Raw genomic sequence first — 21890 nt, 5'->3', positions numbered from 1 at the left:
CTGGAGCTGGGGGGGCTAAGGGTCTCGTTTAAGGCCCCTGGATAGGTGACTCTTCTGCTGAGCCTTGAACCAGTACTCTTCCAGTCACAGCCACGTGGATTTCCTGCCACTCACCATCCCCTCTGAACAAGCCTCTTTTCCTGTGAGTGAAAACAGACGAAAGACTTAAACGAAAAGCGAAACGAAAAAACTCTCAAAACAAAAAACTTACACGTTTTCCAGAAGACACCGAGCTTCTATTTCAAGGATAAACCTCACTCTCTCACTGAGAACAGCAAGGAAACAAGTCCAAAGCATGATATGTGAGACTGGGTGATTCCCCTTCTTCAGATCTAAAGAAATCTCCCTTGCAATGCAGCCTTGAAATTGTAAGAGGATCCATAAATGAATGCAAGCATGTTTATCATTTTCAGTCAAATGGCTTAAGATCAATGCTCATGCGCTGTCCCTTAGCCATGCCCCACTGAAAGTCACTTTTAATACATTTTTTATAATTCGGACAAAAATAGGTATGAGACACTGCTTTTCCGCTGTATTGTCTGCGAGAACTTCCAGATCCCAGCCAAAGTTAACACAATTTACACCATGGAAGATTAGACCTTCATGAGTTCCACTGTGAGCGTGAATAGGCCTATAAGTTAATCTATTTTAGAGATCGAGCTGCGTTCAAACAAATATAAAACGATCATTTTATCTTTACCTAATGCTGGCTCATAGACCTAGATATAACTTACAGAAGTGTGTCTCTCTAAAATTACCGGGGACGATTTCCCGTCTGCAAGCCAAAAAAACATATAAGCTAAACAAGAGAAATACTTTAACATTTTTGCTAAATTGTGTCCACCACATGAAATATGACTGTGTATGCAAACAAGCTCTTTAACATGCATTTCTGCATTTTCCAGCTGAATTGTAAATGAATGTAAATTTATTTGGTTTTAAAAAGTTTTTCGTAGTGTTATAATTCTGCGTGGCAGGAGTGTGTAAAACAGCATAACATTTCAGCTGGTTACTGTGCATCTATTCAGATCATATTGAATTGCACAGTTTTACCCGATATCTGTAGTATCTGGAGTGTGTGTTTTGTGTGCTTCTGCGCGCGCCTGACAGTAGGATTTCGTTCTTATTTATGCCATCTTCCTCACGATTTCTTCAACAAAATCAAGCTCATCTATCTCTCACACTTCGCGTATCGCACTTCGTTTCTCCATATAGGCTTCTGAATCTGTCAGATACGTTCGTCAACCCTAAATCTGCGTGTCTGCCAGCATCCAGCGATGTTTTCCTTACGATTATTCCTGTCTGCCGTCACTGTCTGCGTGTCTATGCATGGGCGCATAGGAAATTCAGCTTGTGTGCGGAGTGTTTGAACCAGTTCCGGCGGCACAGGTGGCCACCTAGGGCGCCATCTTCTGCAGGGGTGCTGAGTTAGCAATCCACCGGCACCACTCCCCAGCAATCTTCACATACTCTTCGAGCCAGTGGCCCCCGCTGCCCCGCCCCTGGCCGGTGAAGCATGCTTAGGGCAGCCACCTGTGCTTTGACCCACACTGATCTCAACCATATGTAATCATATAAATATAGCTCTTAAAAATGCACCCTCCATTTTAGCATTTGATTTTATACATTTTCTTTAACACCTGAATAAATGTTTATCGTTACTATCACATAAATAAACCGATTGTTGTTAATTTACAAAAATAATTTCTGAGTAATGAAATGCTTTCGGTGTTTGCTTTTAGAATTCAGACCCATTAATATTAAAGTTTAAATAAAATGTCCAAATGACACTTTGTGCCGATATACCAGTGGCGACGAGTTTCCCTTAGAATCACAAAGACGTAAAATGCAAATACACGAGTTTGTACGTTGCTGCAGCTTTCGCGATTCTTTTATAATTGTGGACTGAATATCCATTTTCACGCTTCGTTTGCTTTTCTCAGCGGTAAAGTCTTCCTGATTTGTACACGTTACTGTAAATATAACTTAGCGCCCAAACCCCCTTATGACCCGTATCAAAACTCAGTAGGACGCAAAAATGAGAAACGGACAGGGGAAACAGCGACATCGATGGAAAAATGATGAGGTCATTCGGATACGTATGCCAGACAGAAGCACGAAATAAGCACTTTATTTCTTGTCTGTAAATGCTGTTGTAAAAATAAATGAATAAATAAGCAAACAAGAAAATAAATGTTTATATTGTATAGATATTTATAGAATGCTTTTTTGATTGATTACTTTTCTTCTCACAGTTCAGTTCTGTTCTTTCTTCATTATTTGTATAATTGCTACAGAATATTATGGACTGATAATATGCTGTACAATAAAAGTACTATTGTTAATAATACATCTAGTATTAATTACATGACTATTAGCATTGACCTATTTTTTCTGCCAAACACAAGTACTGCTCCTACTGTTGCCATTGCTACAGAAATAGTTTCTAGTGTCATTGTTGTCCAGTATGTCATGATTTATCTACAGTTAGATCTGTCCATCGATCGCCATTCAGAATGATCCAAGGGGTATGATCAACATTTCATGTATGTGCAGTAAAATGAGAGAGAGAGAGAGAGAGAGAGAGAGAGGGTCTATCTGCGTGATCCGGGATAGCAAAAGGTCAGACGGTCCATCTGTGGGTTCCCACCTGTCCACAACCGGTCACATGACATCCTCTGCTCCTATTCGTTGCTCTGATTTTGGGAGGTGGGAGGGTAAGCTAGGGGGTGTTCCAGCTCTGTGTGGGAGAAGCCATAATCCTGCATACACACCTGTCTCTTTCACACACTGTTCTAAGCAGGCAGCACTATGCAATATCTCTGAATGCAGCTCTAGTCAGGACTTCACTCTTCATTTTACGAGCATCTTATGAATGTAGCTGAGCAGTACAGCAGCGAGCCCCCGCTGGAGAGGAATGACACTTACTGCTTTGTGAGCCCCCTATATTATTCACTGAAAAAAGATCAAGTTGGACGTGAACACAAAATCAATGTAAAACACTCATAACATTTACATTTAGTACAGCAATGGTGAAAATGCACAACATATGCCACACAAATACTGCTACTCCATGAGTTCCTACTGCAGTGGTCACCAACCAGTCGATCACGATGGACAGGTTCACGTTTAAGACATTTGTCTTCAATCTTGATAGCTTCAGCCTCCCCCCTCCCCCCCAATCAGTAAAATAAACCATCACAATTGATTGTTTTCTTTGTATTAGTAGCTGTCACTGTATAAAAGACTGGAAACCACCAGTCTAGTGCAAAAGGTTGTCACTAACCTTATACATTTATGATAGAGACTGCTGGGCATTCAAGAAAGTCAGCTAATATCCAAACACAGTGTAACAGACCAAAGAACTGAGGAAGTTGCTTGAAATGTGCTTTGAAATTCTCTATTTGCCTTCAGCAGGAGGCACTGTGTCGATATTTGCACTCAATCGAAAAGTAAAAGCAATGACATTGCAATACAAGCAGAGTGATGACTGGGTTTATTCGTTGCTGTTACCTTTAACCTTCAGGACGGGAAGATAAGGTAAGGCAGCATGTCACCTAGGGGAGAGCAGAGCAATGAGCGGAAGCAGTCACGCACACTCGCGGTCTGGGTGGTTAGTGGTGAGGCCTCCTCTACGGGCACACGGCCGGGTGAAGTCATTGGCAGAGAGACCATTACCTCACCAGGACTCTTTCCAGCCCAGTGAAAAGCTGCCATGAGGTCGTAAGCAGAGGAAGGACAGGAATGAAGGCGCTGAGGACCGGTAATATTAATCATTGTCATTAAGCATCGTAATAACTGTGCTCACCTGGAAAAACATGTAGGTTATGAGACACGCGTCCCTCTACAGCTCAAACAACCGTGAAGCAGAATACCTTAAATGGCAATGTAATGAACACAAAAGGTGAAAAATATGATTCCTGTGGGGGGGAAGGGGGGCACAACAACAGATGTGTTTTTGTTTGATGGAGACAATTTGCAGTGCTGTGTCCCCTGCCCCCCCACCAAGCACCTGTCACTTCCCCTGCAAGTGAAGCATATGAATTTCACCGTGTTCCTCCAAACACACGACAATAAAACATAAAACTCGAAACTTGAAAACTTGACAAGTAATGCATTGCAAAGGAGTAATGACGTTCGTTTGGAAGTGCAAAGGAGTAACGACATTCGTTTGGAAGTGCAAAGGAGTAATGATATTCATTTGGAAGTGCAAAGGAATAATGACATTCGTCTGGAAGTGCAAAGGAGTAATGACATTCGTTTGGAAGTGCAAAGGAGTAATGGCATTCGTCTAGAAGTGCAAAGGAGTAACGACATTCGTTTGGAAGTGCAAAGGAGTAATGACATTCATTTGGAAGTGCAAAGGAATAATGACATTCGTCTGGAAGTGCAAAGGAGTAATGACATTCGTTTGGAAGTGCAAAGGAGTAATGACATTCGTTTGGAAGCGCAAAGGAATAATGACATTCGTCTGGAAGTGCAAAGGAGTAATGACATTCGTTTGGAAGTGCAAAGGAGTAATGACATTCGTCTGGAAGTGCATCATGCTGTCAGCATCACACTGGCTCCTTGCATGAATATGTAAATGATCATGTGTGAAGTCATGAAGTTGGTGCATAAACAAAAGCACACAAGCATGTGCGTGAACATGCACTGTATGCACCATTCTGCATAGGCACACAACTGCTTTAGTTACTTACCTTCTTACATACTTGTCTTTTCTTCATTTTGTCTTCATACTTGTATTCTTTGTTATATTTAATATTTTTGTTGTTTGTTGTTTTAATCTTGCACGTTGTGAGCTATGACTTGGTACAATAATTTCTGACAAGATGAATAAAGTTTAATCTTATCTCATCTTATCTTATCTCATCTTATCTTATCTTACATGCAGCCTCCATTTGCTGATGGAAGTGCAAACTATGTTCTATTTGAACAGCTGATGAATGCAGGCAAATTAAATAACAAATCAGAACTTAAACTGTTTTCCAGAAACTAAATATGAATATCCATTAGCTCGGCATTTCCGAAACATGCCAGGGTAACTGCACAACTAAAGAGGTATTTTAATAAATTACTCTCCCACCACAATCAAAGGCATCTGGCACTGACATCGCAGACCTTAATAGGGCAGGTGCACAAAGTGCATCCATCCATCCATCCATCCATCCATCTTCCTACTGCTAGTCCAGGTTTCCAGGGGGCCTGGAGCCTTTCCCAGGCAGCAGAGGGTACAAGGCAGGAGATCAGCCTTAACCAGGACGCCTGTCCATCATGGGACTCACACTCACACACACAAACACACTGCGGGCAATTTAGAGACACTAGTTCACCTAACCCTGTTTTTGGATTGTGGGAGGAATCCAGAGTGCCAGGAAAAAACATAAACAATGCAGAACAGAACACACTAACTCCCAGTAAGTACTGAAAAACCTTTTGAGAAGCTAAGAATTTCAGTACAGATTTGGTTTGGTGGTATAATGTTCTGTGTACTCTGATATGCAAACTCCACACACACAGAGCAGATGGTATGAATCAAACCCACGGTTCTGCAGATAGGAGGCCACAGTGCTGTTAAACAAAGACATCGCATTACTTACTGGCTGACTTACTGGAAGTCACATATTTAATAATGTTCTTAAAACACCAATACACAAATATCCATTTTTAAATGTGGTTACTTGCTGTGGTGATTCAGATTTCTTACTCGAGGGTCCCTTGAGTAACTTGGAGTTGTAAGCTTCTTACAAGCCTATTTTTTTCCCAGCGATAAACATTCATTCATTTTAGCCGGGTCTATGTGGAGCGCATCCCAGCATGCAATGCGCACGAAGCTGTCTGGATAACACTGGATCACCGGTATCCCCATAAGTCTGAAGCAAACCCAGGCATCCAGAAGAGACCAATGCGAATGCAGGCAGAGCAGCGCGACTCCAGAGAGTCGGATCTGGGATGAGAGGCAAACCCCGTCCCCGGTAAGAAACAGACATGTCACTGCGGACACTTCCTACACTGAGCATCACACCTTCCCTGCCCTCCCCGAAGAAAAGGAAATCAGAACTTAAATAACAAGCCACAAAAATAACCTTTTTTGCCATTAAGCAGAGTACCCTATCAAGCTGTCAAGCACATATTGTCATTAAAAATGGGTAATAGGCCTATAGAATAAATCATAATAAATCATATTTATTAAATGTTTCACAACGAGCAGCGTGGGCATTCGCTACGCTTGGGTCTCAGATTTCGATAATATCTGTATATTTGTATTTTTCCCATTAACCAGTTCGCGTCAGTGTAATACTACGTTTCTTACGTATGAATGATCCATCCATAACAGCATAATATTTCCTTACTCCAGCCCATAGGATCCCCAGCATACTTCATACAAGGACTATTTAAGCATGAGATTCGCGACTGCTGCATGCAAACACGGGCACACAAAAAGTGCCACAGTCTCTTTCACATTATGAAACAGAAAAATAAATGGTTTTATACTGTAACAATGTGCAGGCTGATTATGTTAAAAGGACGAGCACCCACAGGAACATATATGTGCGTTAGTTAGCCATGCATGTCAAAAAGCAGCGCAAAAGGATAGCTATGTCGCGGACGTTAAAATATTGCATGCAATGTCGTCCCTGCAGTTATTTGTAATATTATTTTCTTTTCCGTTTCACTTTTTAATATATTATTGTAATACGTGAACCATGAAATCCTTTTTAAACGCTTCGACCCGTTTGGTGCTTTGAAGTGTGGTATATACGATAAAAGTAATATGTTTTGTAGAATGACAGCAAAAATACTCCAATACTGTTTAATGATTTATTAAATCATAAATAATCTCTATATTTGTATCAAAATTAAAGGAGACTCACAGCCTCCCTCTGACCTGACCTCTTTCGACCTCTAGGCTAGGAGTTCCCTGGTCTGGATATATGAATCACAATTAAACGGCATTTGTTTCATATTTTCATGATTGTACGTCTATATTCAAAACTTTCAATCAAATGCAATATCTTGCATATGTAGACATACATGTGGGTGAACATGTAGAAAATGTTAAGTGGGGAAACGTGCATATTATAGCTAGAGACCGTACCAACAGAACACTGGTACTGGAACCAACAAGCCACGTCTCATAGATTCTGGTGGAGGAAGATTAGCAGAAAATGAGCACGATGTTACTCATATTGCTTTATGCCTTCGTAGCCACTAGATGACCCTGAAGACTCTCCCAAAGCGCCGGCAAAATATTAATGCCGAAAAAGTAGAAAACAGACGCCCTCTAGTGGCAGTTAAAATGTTGCCCGTAAAATTAATCCACGGTGAGTCCATGGAAGTTCGGCCAGCTTAGTTACGTATTTCATGTAAAACATGTAAAATTATTAACATTACAATGAAGATGCTTAGGGACAAAAAAATCTTAGATGTCACTAAATTCAGTCTGAAAAGGAAAAACGAAGAGCTACTGTATGACATACTGCGTTTGTTTGTGCAATGTGGGGGTGTATGCAGGCATATCTCTACGCGTTGAAGGCAGCATTAAAATCTTGCAAGGTTAGACCATTATGTCAATCCTTGGGTCACTTAGTGTACATGATTTAATCAGCCATCGGTTAATCACCTTCCTTGTCTACGTTACCAATAATTTAATTTGCTTGATTCCTCCCCATTTAATTTTATTACGACCATCCTGTCGTTTATCTAACAAGTTATTACCCCTTCCCTGCAGTCCCTCATCCCGCTTTTTGAATTGTTACTCAGTCACATTCCGACCGTCTCAAAAACGCGGGGCAGCCGTCAGACCTCTGATGCCCTCATCTATTAAACAAGTGCTATAGCAGTTTTGGCAGAACAGAACGTAGGGGCTGACTTGCCACTTCCAGACTTGAGCTGAAGGTTTTATTGGCGCTTCCGCGCTTCCAATGGGGCGCTAAACAGGGAGTGGGTTGCGGCGACCGTTAATGGGGTCTGGGGCTCATAATGACCCATTGTGCATTGTCCCTCTGTGGATTTCAACAGAGGATGATTGTGTCGCACGGAGCGGCTCCACATACTGCTGAAAAAAAAGATGGATTCCTCTTCTGTCCAATCGCGCATTCCCTCTGTCATTTCTCCCTTTTTCCGGTGTTTCTCTATGCTCGCAGATCTATGAATGTTGAATTAAATGGCTGAAACCACACTGAGCGGGAAAAAGGAAAAGAGGTTAGTTATTGACCAGAATGTAAAAAATGAGAAAGATAAAGCATGATTCGGTTTGAATCACATAGTTTTTTTTTTAAACAAATACACAACAGTTCAAATGTCTAAAATCATTAACCAAATTATAGAAATCTAAGAAGATATTGGATTAAATTTGAAACTATCGCCATGGAGGATAATATCGAGTAATCAAACACCCCCTAATCAGCAGGCCTTAAGTCTTGCCAACCAATGAGCTGACCCTGGGGGGGGGGGGGGGGGGGGCAGCTTTTTAGTTGGGCTGATAATTTTGTGGAAATCTCTGTGGAAAAAGGTGGATCTGTGGGCTGGATTTAATATGACCTAAAAACTTGTCCCAGACCAATTCAAACTGTCTGAAGTGGTGGTTCACAAACTTCCTGTAAGCCCTGGTCGCTGATCACCATTTCAACCGACGTTTACACTGATACAGTCCCATTCCATACCAGTAAGCGGAAATCCAAGAGGCGGCTCCTATTGGCTATATCCAGGGTTGGGGGTCCGGATCCCATGCTTGCATGTGTGAATGTGTCCATCTGTGTTCTCTGTGATGGCCTGTCGCCACATGTAGGGTGTCCCCGGCCTTGTAAATATTCCTGCGTGGCTCCTTCAATGCCGTCCAGGAAGCGGGACTGCGCTGGGAGGGAGCAGCACAGACACACGGCCGTTGTCCCAGGCGTCAGTAATCCTGACCTCTTGTCCTCCCACCTCATCCTTTATCTATGAGCCGGCTACAAATCCATCCAATAAATTTAGCAGTCAGTCCCCCTTTGTAGCAACTCCTGAGACATACTGGGTTATCCGTCTTTACTCGACAGCGCCACACAAAGCTGTATTTTCACCTCTTCCCCAGAATTCTCTGCCGTTGGCTTGTGGTATTTCTTCCTATGCATGGTGGAACGCGACACGAACGCAAGTTCCATAACTGTAGAGGTGTGTGTAGATTATGAATCCATCAGTATCCATTCCTGTCACATGGTACCCTGTGCCTCAGCGCCTCACACCAACATGGAGTATAATACCCAATTTGTGATCCTCACAGACCCTCATGGATGTGTTGTAATCCTCTTGGATTTTTCTTAACCTGATCTCCTCAATTGCCCATATTCACGGCGGTACTTTCCTGGTGTTCGGAGATCAGCCCATCGGCTGCTTCTGCCATATGGCATTCTTGGCATCCCAGAGGGAAATTTCCACAAGTGTGGTCGGTTTCGCGGGGTTGGCGCAGCACTGGGTGCTGTAGCACAGGAACTTGTGACAGTTATGTTTCGTATGCTTTGTGCACAGTTATATTTTGAATGCTTTGTGCACAGTTATGTTTCGTATGCTTTGTGCACAGTCATGTTTCGTATGCTTTATGCACAGTTATAATTTGTATGCTTTGTGCACAGTTATGTGTCATATACTTTGTGCACAGTTATGTTTCGTATGCTTTATGCACAGTTATAATTTGTATGCTTTGTGCACAGTTATGTTTCATATACTTTGTGCACAGTTTTGTTTTGTATGTATCATTAACCAAAGCTTCTCAAAGTCAAGCTAGTTGAGAAACACCATAAAAACATCAGCCTATTTATCTGACAGCTCTTCCTCATTTCTGCATCGCTTAATCATAGGATCAGTCTCTGCTTCACTGTCACGTACAGAGACCCCGGAATAGAAGGGCTGAGGTTACAGATTCCACAAATATTTGCCGCTGATGGGAATTGGTTCTCAGGTGAGAAAAAGAATAACATTTGTGTAATCCCTTTGCTGACTCTCAGAGCGCCATTGATCCATACTGCTGAAACGGTCTGTGCTAGTGGTCATGGGCCATTACTGTACAAACCATTATACGAGTTGATTCTGTTCCATCACTGCCACATCCAGTCTAACCCATCACTATGGCTCTAGGAAAGAGCCCATTTACTAAATCGGGTGAGGAAGCCGTATTATAGGACAGATATGTGGGACGTCTTGTATGTTCATACAGGAACAGTCAGACGCTGTTTTCCTTCACCTCAAGAGTACTGGCCCAGAATAAGCATTACTAGTGAGATGGAGGATTGTCTTTCCTGGGTTGTAATTATCGTATCTTTCAAGAAAGTTGTCTGTGCAGTTATATCCAACACAACAACATGCCAGCGGCAGTAAGAGAAGCCAGAGACGGGGAAATTACCGGCGCGTAACACATGGCAAGGAGTCTGACACTAAGTCTCGGTACAAATTACTCTTAATTCTCATGTATGCTCCGGCATGCCGCAACAAGCCAGGGGAGACCGAGCCAAGTCAGCTCAGCTCAGCCAAGTATGTTCTGTCTGGTGGGTGGCCGGCAAGAGCCAGATCATCTGCAAGCAAATCAGGACCCTGCTGTTGTCCCGGGGTATGCCTGAGCTCACAGTTGTCACAGCAACAAGAAATATAAAAACTTCTTCCACAGGTAAAGTATAGATCTTATACATGAGTTATATGCATACTGGCACAGTGAAAGGTTTTACTGGGCAGTCTAAGTATCTAATAATGACAACCTTTGTACTTCTTTCCCCCCATGACCTGAAAATTCTGACTGTCCTTAACTCTGGAGGCTTGCAGGTCTTTTTAAATACATGCCAGACCCCAAAATGAAACCTGTCAGCTGCAGAAGTGTCGAATCTCGCGAGAGAGCCGCAGCTCCGCTGACTGGCGACTGGATGTCGAGTTTTAAATAGAAACTCCAGAGATGGAGTTTTTAATTTGACACATCACGGCAGGCGCTGACGTCCTCGAGGGAGGTGACGGATCTTAAGCCCGGTGTGAGCTCTGGATGCATGACGACTCGGAGAAGAACCTCAGAGGAAAGAGCACAGACACATCTTATTATATTTATCTTATATGGTTATAAATCTCCTATCTCACAAAAGCTCATTAATTCGTAGCCGCACACATTGGTGTGAGTTCTTATCTAAGGCAATTATAACAAGGTGGATGAGCAGTTTTAAGATGCATGGATGTGAGCGTAGGGTCTCATGTTTGATATACAGTTGAACCAGAGCTCTTGACGTCCAAGCCGCCTCTTAGTGGGCGGTCTGACAGCCAGGTTTCAGGTGTCATGGGGCCGTGTAGATCTCACACCAACAGTCGCTGTGACACCAGCCAGTCCGACCTGCAGCCTGAACGTCCAGCGATGCTGTAACAGTGTTTATACTTTTTGGTGCGCTTTTGGCGAAAAGTACGGTCTTTGCTATTGATGAAATCAAAGACAAAGCTAATAATATGTGTAAATGAAATATAAGCAAAAACTGCTTAAATTATAGACTATAAGAAATTCTAGTAACCTCATCAAACCAAAGTAAAATATGTTTAACTTTTAATATTTTAAACTTAAGTATTTTAGAATTGTTTTAAACACATTGGGATTGCACGCTGTTCAGCTTTCAAAATGATTAGTTAAACCAGCGATGCAGAGACCTTATTACATTTGTTCTCCCAGGACCCCGTGAAGGAAAGCTGATGAAATGGAAAGAAAGGGATCATCTTCCAAATTTTGCTAAAACACTTAGAAAGTTCTTTTGAAGGTTGTGCTCGCATAATTGCTAAGGACAGGTGTAAGCTGAGTGGAAGTAAGGGGCTCAGAAGTAAATAAATGGCATGGACACAGTGATGTGCACGCATGTGAGTGTCACCGTGTCTCTGTGAGTGTGGTGGGCTGCCTCTGTGACCTGTGTAAACAGCTGTGGGTCCCGGTTATGAATCCTCACTCACATGGGTGATGTGAGGGAGCGCCGCGGGGGAGAGGGGGAGCTGGGGCTGCCGTTGACCCCCTCATCTCCCCTTCCCTTTCATCTTCTGCTCCAAGCCGGCAACAACGGAGTCTTTCATTCGGGCATCTCCGTGGCCGCCCTCAAAGCCCTCAGGCCCCCCTCCTTTCATGCTGCCTAATTAAATGTTCTGAGGAAAACACATGATTGGAAAGTGACTTTTTGAGTTTTTCATAACCCCCCCCCCCACCATACTCATCCATCTATCGTATTTCTATTTTTTTTTTCAAACCAAAATAACCTCTGGCCAGACAGAGATGCCTTGAGTGAAATAGGGAAAGAAGGCATATTTCAGGTTCGCTCAGCTATCACATTTCCAACTGGTTGCAAACATATATAAATATTTAGCCCAAAAACCCTATTTGGAACATGGTGATATCTGACCAGACAAGCTCACACCTTGAAAACTGAACGACAGTGCAACCATCCCCCTGACTATAAAAACAACAGAATAAGCCACAGTGCTCACGCAGGCTCTGACCCAACAACCAGGTGAACCTGAACAAAACAGTTCTCCATATCACATGGCACGACAGGGCGCTCTGAAATTGCACCAGATGCACAGTGTTTGAAAAGCATCTTCTTTTCTTGACCCAAGATGGAATCTGCTACGAGCGTGAATGTGATTCAAGGGGATAGCTGTAGCAAGGAGTATTCATATTTAGGAAGACACCAAAAAAAAAAAAACTGGAAGAAAAGTAAGCGAACAGGCCTGTGGGAGGCTTCCAGTTAATGAAGGTCTCCTCAGTTTTTGACCTGAACCACATGATACCCAGGTAATGATGCTGGAATTCAGCCCGGAGACCCTGATAAGTTAATCTCAGAATCTGCGACGACAGGCATACCTTCAATTACTTAATTGCCTAAACTGGATTCATTGGATGACTGAGTGAGAAAACAGCAAGAGCGGGACTATGACAACTATGGCAAAGTCTGTTTGAACTCCATCAGAGGCCCAAATCAGAGGCCCAAAACAGAGGCTCAAATCAGAGGTCCAAATCAGAGGCCAGGGCATAACTGGAACTGAACCATTGGCATACCTTAAATTAAAAAAAGCTGGTAATCTTGTTGGGTAAAAATGCCCCCCCACATGTCAAGACACTGGTTTGGTAGGTCCTGAGAAAACCCATCAGCGATATGAAGCCTATTAACAAGCTGACTGAGACAGCCAAACACTGAGTTTATATAAGGACTGCAGATATATGCTACTATTAAAGAAAGACATCCTTAGCAACGTAACTCTTAATAACAGATAAAAGTTAGGTATGCTAATAAATGCTTGAGTAAATGTGTAAAGTATTAATTGTGCAATAGAAGGAGTATCTTGTTACTTGAGGAGTATCTTTGTATGGTAAACAGATATTAATACTGTCAGCATGACACGAAGCGTCTATTTTAATACACAACTCCTGACTCCCCATGTCATGCAATCAGGAGGTAGACAAAACAATGGAAACACCTCCTGTGAAAAAACCTTAAACTCTGAAGGAGCAAAATCACTATTTGAAAAGCAGCTACGCAGATGACTCATGTTTGGCTGAATGCCAAGGATGTGTCACCTACAGAGACCTGACAAAGAGGCCAAAGAAGTCAGCGTCCGGAAAAAAACTAAATTGTTATTTGTCAAAGAGACATTCTCAAAAATCATCCAGAAAAAAACACAGGCAAACTGCATTGTCACAAATGAATAATGGTCATAATTTGAAAGTCTCCAGCAACAGATATAGGCTTTGAAGAGGATGATTGCTAAATGCCACGAAAGTGCAGTTCTGTGACCAAGTCTAAACAAAAGATATAAGGCATGAGCTTCATAAGCGGCCATTTGGAAGTCCCTGGTATACATGGATGCATAACCTCATGTAAAATGCACAAAACCTGAATCCCTGAGCAATGGAAAGTAGTAATATAGTCTGATGACTCAGCTTTGACCCAGTGCCCTACATCTAGATGGGTTACAAAAGCCAAACGATGCTTTCAGCTTAAAATATCTGTTAGTATGGTCAACCATCTCATGGACGTCATTAAGTCTCATGAGGGATCTCCTTGGTCATTGTGACTTAGGAATATGAGGCCATTGTAGAACAATGTATACCCTATGGTGCAAACCCTGTTTCTTCATGGTGGTCCCATACTAACACCCTCATACAGACCGCTAAACATATTAAAGACTTGCTTCACGAACACCTACAGCCTCCCTGATCGTCATTGAATTTTTATGGAAAGTTCTGGAATGCAGAGTGCAAAGTAGGTTTCTACCATCACCATCCCTCAAAGACCCTTCACAAAGCTCAAGACTTCTATAGCATAATTCCTAGAAAGGCTAAAGCTTTTCGAAATTAGGGTGGCCCTATTCCTTAAGTCCTTGATATTAGTAAATTAATATTTGTTTCCTTTGTTTTGCCCATACCCTGTCTATAGTCACCTTACCAGCTAAGAAAAATCGTTTGATCTCTTTCAAAGTGCTGCTGCTTCTTTCATTCTTCATTTGTTCTGTCAGAATTAGGTGACTGATTTTCTCAGTTAATTCAGTGTGACCTATATGCCTGATCAAAACTGATCTTTGACTGTGACTGGGCAGGCTGGGGAGAGCTCAGTGACATGCAGGACACAGGACGCCCTCGGCGGGAGAGCGCAGTCAAATGCCACCGCTGTCTGGCACTCTGGGGCCGTCAGCTCTTGACCCATCCCAGGGACACTAATGGCCCAAGGGCCACGAACATGAGCATAACCAGGTGACGTCACAATGCGAGATGTCAGTGCCAAAGTCAGCTTTAAAGTGGTTCGAGGCACGTTGGATGCACGTTCTTGGGGGAGGGGCAGGGTCACCCCCCCACACACTGCCCTATAGCCTAGATAGGGGTTGGGAGTCTTTTATCAGCATGGAGGTTGATGACCTCTCTCCTTTCAGCTCATGGAGGGGGGTGAGTAGCCACACTTCAAAGCTTGTGAGTGACTAAAGTTCTTTAACACTTTTCCTGCACCAAAATAAAAAAGAAAAAAATTCAACCTTATTTTATGATGGGGGTGGGGGGTAGTGATGGCATGTGTTAAAGACGAGGTTAAGTCTGACTTTGTTAGTGTTGTACTTCGGTTTGTTTGGCAGACTCTCGGCTCACTGTAAATTCACTTTCGTTTCATTTCAAACTCATCTCCATTAATTACACCTGCTTTAATTCTACCCAGGAAAAATCAGTGCAGAATGGCAGATATTCACAGTTTCACACAGCACAGTATTGCACCTCATTAAATAAACTAGTTCCACTTCTTTAAAAGCAACGCTCCAATTACCTGATGGACTCTTTCATTGTTATAGAATTGCTCTCATTATTGAAGTATTGAATATATATATATATATATATTAATTTCTTAGACTTTAGAGTATAGTGGTTAGGTACAGGAGTATAGTGGTTAGGCACAGGAGTATAGTGGTTAGGCACAGGAGTATAGTGGTTAGGTATAGGAGTATTGTAGTTAGGTATAGGAGTTGTAGTGCTTTGGTACGAGAGTACTGTGGTTAGATATTGGAGTTATAGTGGTTAGGTATGGGAGTATAGTGGTTAGGTACAGGAGTATAGTGGTTAGGTCCATCAACCTGAGGTTTCTACTTAGGATCCTTACTGTGATACCTTGTAGTATAGTACCTTCCCTGAGATGCTCCAGTAAAATGTCCAGCAGTGATGCTGTCAGTCAATTTGGATGAACACATTAGACATGTTTATACTAAATGTATTGAATCCCTCTTTCTTTTACACACACGCAGAAAGAAAGCAATTCTCATCTGTGAAGAGATAATGTAAGGAGGGGGGGTAATAGGAGGTGATTGATTTTTCAGTTCACAGGATAAATAGGGGAAAATGGCCCCATTGACTTTATTCACTTCTTTTTCTCAATGTCGTGCTCCGTTTCAGCCAGCTGCAGCAGACAGGCTTTTGTAGGAGCAGGGAAGACGGAGAGCACACAGACTGACACCAAGGGGGCTGGGAGGAGGGGTCTAAGACTCTGCGGGGAGTCCACAGAGAGCGCTCTAAACTGGGGACTGGCTGGCACGGAGTATGAGGTGGGGTGGGTGGGGGTGGCATGTGGCCACACTGTATGTCTAGATTGAAAGTGATCAATCTGAACGTAGGGAGCAAGTGTACATTGAGGACTGAGGTGCAACAGAAAGGGTGATAGCTTCATATGGGCATTAAGAAACATCCTTCACTCTATTCAAATCAACAGCATCGGAAAGAGTTAGAGCAGGGGTGTCAAACTCCAGTTCTGGAGGGCCGGAGCCCTACACAGTTTTTGGTTCACCCTCATTTAACACAGCTGGTTCAACTCCTTGTGCTAATTACCACACAGCTCTTGAGCTGAAACATTTGTGGTGGAACAGGGAAAGAACTAAGCTACACAGGGCTCTGGCCCTCCAGGACTGGAGTTTGAGACCTCTGAGTTAGAGGAACATTCCGGTACTATCAGATGGTTGAGCTGAGCGTGGGAACTGGACCGAAGGAACGCGGAGCTACTGGTCATGAGTGAGGAACCCGCTTTGATATACCACCCTCACAAGAATGCCTGCCTGAAAGCCAAGCAGAACCGGAAATCAGAAATGTACCCAATTTTTTTTGACAAGCTGTCCAAGTTCTAATCACCTTCCTCACAGGCGCACACAACTCTTGGGATGGCTCCGCCCTCCTATCAATTTCCCTTAGATGTATCCAACACACAATTGAGGTAACTGGATTCTTCCCCTTTGGTTGGCCAGTGCCGATATGACCGAACTTGTACAATAGGGCATTCATGGTGCCTGAAATGCTATGAGCGCCCCAGCCGCTCAACTCCACCCCCCCCCCCCTCCCCCAGCCCCCTGGCCGCCCCATCAAATCTCCCTCTTCTCCCTCTGCCCTCCCCAGCTGCGCTGAAACCAAGTCCAACTTCTTGCCCCCTGCCACCATAATCAACACTCAAACCAACCTACCCCTTCCACCACCATCCTCACCAGCAACAAAAAAAGGGTATAAAAGAATAGGGAATTGAGTGGTAGGGACACAAAGAAGGAATTCATCGCTAGTCACAGACACTCGAGAGAAAAGCGACCCATTTAAACGTTGTGCAGCTGCACCAATTTATTTCCAAATTGGAACAAGAGAGAGAAAAGGTCAGCATGCTGAATTAATTTTATTAACTCTTCCGGGGTCCATAGAGATAGTAATCACTTATAATTATGCGTCATAAAGCACACTTGAATAATCTGTAATGTCATTGTGCTACTGAGCTCCGTTTTAAATATATCAAATTTTGCGGCTTGTGTTGTGATACTGTGTTCAATTACAAGATAAACTATTAAGCATGATGAACAGCACAATGGAGATAGTGAGGCTACGTGTTTGATTCCATAATATAAGCCCTGTATGCGCACTCTAAACTATGAGGTCCCTTGGATTTCAGGATTACTGTAACGCTACCTCAGCTGCACGTCCCACAGGGTGCTTAATGCAGCCATTTAACAAAGAAACATCATCCTAAATTGACAACTTTATCAACATACCAGTTTGATTATTCAGTATAATATTTTAATTTCCACCTTGCTTACTGAAGCACTTTCATGTAAGTCAGACAGCAAACCCCTGTGTAAATAACTGCTCAATGGTATTATTATTAGATCATTCATCTTTATGGTATGAGCAGGATCGCGGAGTCGGCCTGCCCTGGCTTCTGGCTTTTGGCTTTCCGTATGAATAAACTACCTGCATATTGCAGCCTTACAATTGGATGACATCTGGTCTTATTGCAGTGCCTGTCATCCAATGGGCAAGCTGTGGCCATTTGTCAAAGAAAACCAATAAAATTCAACTTTTACACCTGGGGCCATTTTCGCAAAAAAAACATGTGAAAAAGCAGCAAAACGTCACGCTTTACCAAAAATGCAGGGAAAAAATGTACGTATAATTTGTTGGAGTATAAGTGGATAAGTATTCACTTGAAAATTCATTAGGCTACGGAATATATTCCACCCCTTTAATCCTGACATCATATTAGGCAAAATATCCCTGAGTGCATGAATATGCATCTGCTGGCCCTTTTCTCGCATTCCCCGTCCTTCGTCAGAGTCCAGGAATTTCCCTCGGAATGTTATCTGCCAGCTAAGGGCAGAACAAAGGGCACTCTCTCTTTCGCCCTCCCTCGCGCTCTCTCCCTTATTCTCCCGCTCTGGTCACGTTTTGGCCACCGAAGAGTTTTCAACCCCGTGACATTGAATATTCCACTAAACACCAATACAACGTTCTATTACTGAAAACGGGGTGGAAGAGAAGAAGGGAAGAAGGGAGACCGGGGTGTGATACCTGCCTATGAAGCCTTAACCTCACACACGCTGTCTCACACTGCGGGTACTAATATCCCCACTGTTATTCAGACCTTCTGCTGCTCCTCGGGCTGCCTGATTTATAGCATAATAAAATCAGGATAATTATAATAAATCACGTTAATGCTTCAGCCCCAAACAGATGGAATAGTTGGATAGTAACTTGTACTAGTTTCTAGTCATACTTTCATCCTATACCGATTATCATATTCATGTCTTGCTGAGTGTACCTAAAAGATCTGCGATTACTTGTTCTAATGCTTCATTTTTTATAATATTAGTTTCGTAATTTGCTAGCTGGGTGGTACTGCTATAGTAATAGCATATTGCTATTAAAATCAACAATATTACTGGCTCACTGATTCTAGGTTTTATGTTATTCTGCGTGAGAAACCCACAGATGGATCTGAAATGTTTTGAATTACACCCGGCGTCGGACCTTGAGTCTTTTGATGTTTATGAAATATTTCAATATGCAGACCAGTTGGCTTAAGTGTTAAACTGACTGTTACGCTTATAATTGTTTATAATGACATTGCAAAAAAATGTGTTTCGTTTATTATTCGTTAGTCTTGAAAACGGTTATTCGTTATAAACGTTTAGATGTGTGATATTGATTAGAGGAGACAGTGGTTACATTAGTTGTCAATAATAGGCCTATTTCATGTATATAAAATGAATTCTTTAATCGGCGCACGAAAAAAATCGGACTGTTGCGTATACATTAAGAGACAGCAGAATCTTTGGGAGAAAGGGTCGCTCGTAACAACTCTGCTGGCTTCAAAATTTGATCTTAAAACTTTGCGTTACAAGATATATTTAAAAATTATTTTGGATTATCAAGTAGAATTCAAAAGGCTTTTTGCTGCTTGTTAATTTACATTTCTGAAGATGTTATTATGGTTAGATTGTACATAATTGCTACAAATCAAATGCTTTTTCAGAGGCAAATTTAGTTTTCAATGAAAAGTTGCATGTGTACAATTTATTTCCAATATAAATGTTTGAGAGAAGTGAACTATACTATAGGTCTACATGCAAAATACAGAACTAATTTATTCTGCATTTCTTTATTTACTCATAAACATGGTAGTATTTTACGCAGTTCCAAGTTTTCACCAAGCTGGACAAATATGCGTTATAAAAATAGAAACAAAAGTCAAAAGAATTTTATTATATGGGATTGTATATTATATTCTATTACAATTTTCTAGTTTGTCTGGAGTCACGTGACCCTTTCCCAGAAGTAATGAAGTCTCTAATTGCTTTAAGGTATCAGATGAACATCATTTAACAGAAGGGCCGTAGGGGATGTCACGCGGCAACCTGCTGGAGATCGGACTTAATTAACCAGGTTTCCGGTAGTATTTACTTTCATTTAATCCGGCCTTCTTACAAATCTTAAGGGAAGTTTTAAAACAAAATTCATTAGAAATGAAAACCTCTAGATAAAAAACGCAATAATTAAGCTTCTGTACAAAGCAACTCGAAAAACAATCTCTTTGTAATAAGCGAAAGATTTAAACCAAGATACATGCAAATGATATATCACTTACACTACTGTACTAATACAAGTAAACAAGAATTTTGCAAAAAACATAATATACAAAAACAATTCACATAATAATAATAATAATAATAATAATAACAATATAATAACAATAATTATTATTATAATAAAGACCAAAGATATATTAAAATACGGTCCAGTTCCCTCCTTTCTCATTACTGTTTATAATGCAGATTCTTGGGCAGCATAATTAAATCTATATTTCGTGTCTTGGTATTTCGTGTGACGTTCATTTATTTTTTACCCAGTTCTGTTTTATTATTATTATTATTATTATTATTATTATTGCATTAAGAAGAGAATGCTTATCCGTTTCAAAATCCGGTTCACTAAAGTTTAGCAAACAATTTCTTGAATAGTATAATATCTAATAGTCGATTCGTGTTTTTCCATTATTCGTCAGCGCTTTCTCATATATATTCGGGTATATTTTAAACACAATTAAATTTAAACTTTTAATTTTTTCACACGCAGACAAAACCGAAAACAGTTAGATAAATAAAGGATGAATACATTTTAGTTTTTCTCTCCTTCCGTGTGACGTCAAATATTATCTTCTTTTTCGGAAATTAATAAACAGTAAAATAAAACTAAAGTCGGTTCGGGGTTTTACTGCCTGTTTTATTCCTGTGACTAATTGTACAATCTTACTACTGAATATGAATTCAGTTTATTTTGCGGTTAAATCCTTAATGTATTTGTTATTATTGTTGAAATGAATGAATGTAGGTCGTAGACAACACAGGCTGCGATTCACCATAGTCTTCACTCTGTGGTACTGTTGTATATTATGATACAATTCTTAACAGACAGGAAAAAGCCGAGGGGCCAAAACATCGCATTCAGTGGGGTCATAGATTTTAACCGTTTCCGTCTAACAGTTTCGGGCTAATCTTGGATTTATAATCTTTTTTGAACTCCGTTACCGTGAAATAATGAAAATACCTTTACACGTGTCTATACACTGTAAATCACCTATATATCATCCATCAGTTTTGAGCAATCCACTATTATTGTTATTATTGTTGTTGTTGTTGTTAGTGGCAGTATTATGACAGTATTACAAAAAAAAAAAACAATTGTGTAGTATTTACACAAACTATCGAGTTAACTTCTGATTTGTCCTACATTTAGACAAGCTAACTGTCCTTTCACTGTGACATTCTTGAAGTTTCCATAAAGCTTCTTTACTTCCATCGCTCAGCATTTTTTTCTGGGATTCAGTACAGTGCACAGTATCCCCTGCCCCCCTCCCCCCCATACACACCTGACAGGGACAACAGCTACAACACCACAGGATGGCCAGCTGTTGTCACGTCTGGCCTACTTCTGCACAGCGCTTGCTGAACCCTGCCCATCGCGCACGCACACACACACACACACACACACACACACACACACACACACACACACACACACACATACAATAGGCACAAATACACACCGACGCAGAAACTCACTTCAAACGCCAACTGCAAGTCACGATTCCAGAGGTGTGAGGCAACAGACTGGGCGGGGGCACACCCACCCACATTCACCCCTCCAAAAAAGTATGTGAAGAAATTTTACAGTATAAATGGTGAGTCAAGATGATGAATCCACATCCAGAAAATTTTCGGAGGACTTTTTGGCTCTGTCCGTGAGTGCAGAGAAACTGGGAAAAAAGGAGGAACGAAGGGACACCCGTGTCTTTTCTATGCGTTTTTTTTCTAAATACACAAAACTGCTTTTTGTTCCTCATTTTTTCATTTAAGGGGGTAAAGTGCGTGCGTGTGTGTGTGTGGGGGGGGGGGGGGTGCTCGTTTGATCACATGATTAAAATTCACCTGGGAAAGACAAAGAGCTCAAAGAAAGTGTGGAACAGGAATGAAAGATCGCGAGAGCCACAGAGAGAGAGTATCACTCATCATCATATTTTTACCTGCCAGAATCGACATTCATTGATGAAGTGACTTTTTTGGGCGGCGGGTGTTAACTG

At 41.7% G+C, this 21890-nt stretch overlaps 1 long non-coding RNA gene across 3 annotated transcripts; it reads right to left on the bottom strand.

The window, feature by feature from the left end:
• Window positions 1-43: 43 nt before the first annotated feature.
• On the bottom strand, window positions 44-21571 carry LOC111845256 (uncharacterized). Of its 3 annotated transcripts, none has more exons than XR_011991690.1 (5): window positions 21373-21571; window positions 11941-12126; window positions 8667-11365; window positions 8058-8182; window positions 44-140 (listed from the first exon to the last, which is right to left on the bottom strand). It is a non-coding gene; the product is annotated as an uncharacterized lncRNA (long non-coding RNA). The 3 variants fall into 3 exon arrangements; XR_002838577.2 differs by having other exon boundaries at window positions 8667-11026; XR_002838576.2 differs by having other exon boundaries at window positions 8667-12126.
• Window positions 21572-21890: the final 319 nt, after the last annotated feature.

This window comes from Paramormyrops kingsleyae, chromosome 5 (genome assembly GCF_048594095.1).
Source record: "Paramormyrops kingsleyae isolate MSU_618 chromosome 5, PKINGS_0.4, whole genome shotgun sequence".
Taxonomy (NCBI): Eukaryota; Metazoa; Chordata; class Actinopteri; order Osteoglossiformes; family Mormyridae; genus Paramormyrops; species Paramormyrops kingsleyae.
Note: the sequence above shows the minus strand (reverse complement) of the source record. Positions and strands in the feature narration are given on the sequence as shown.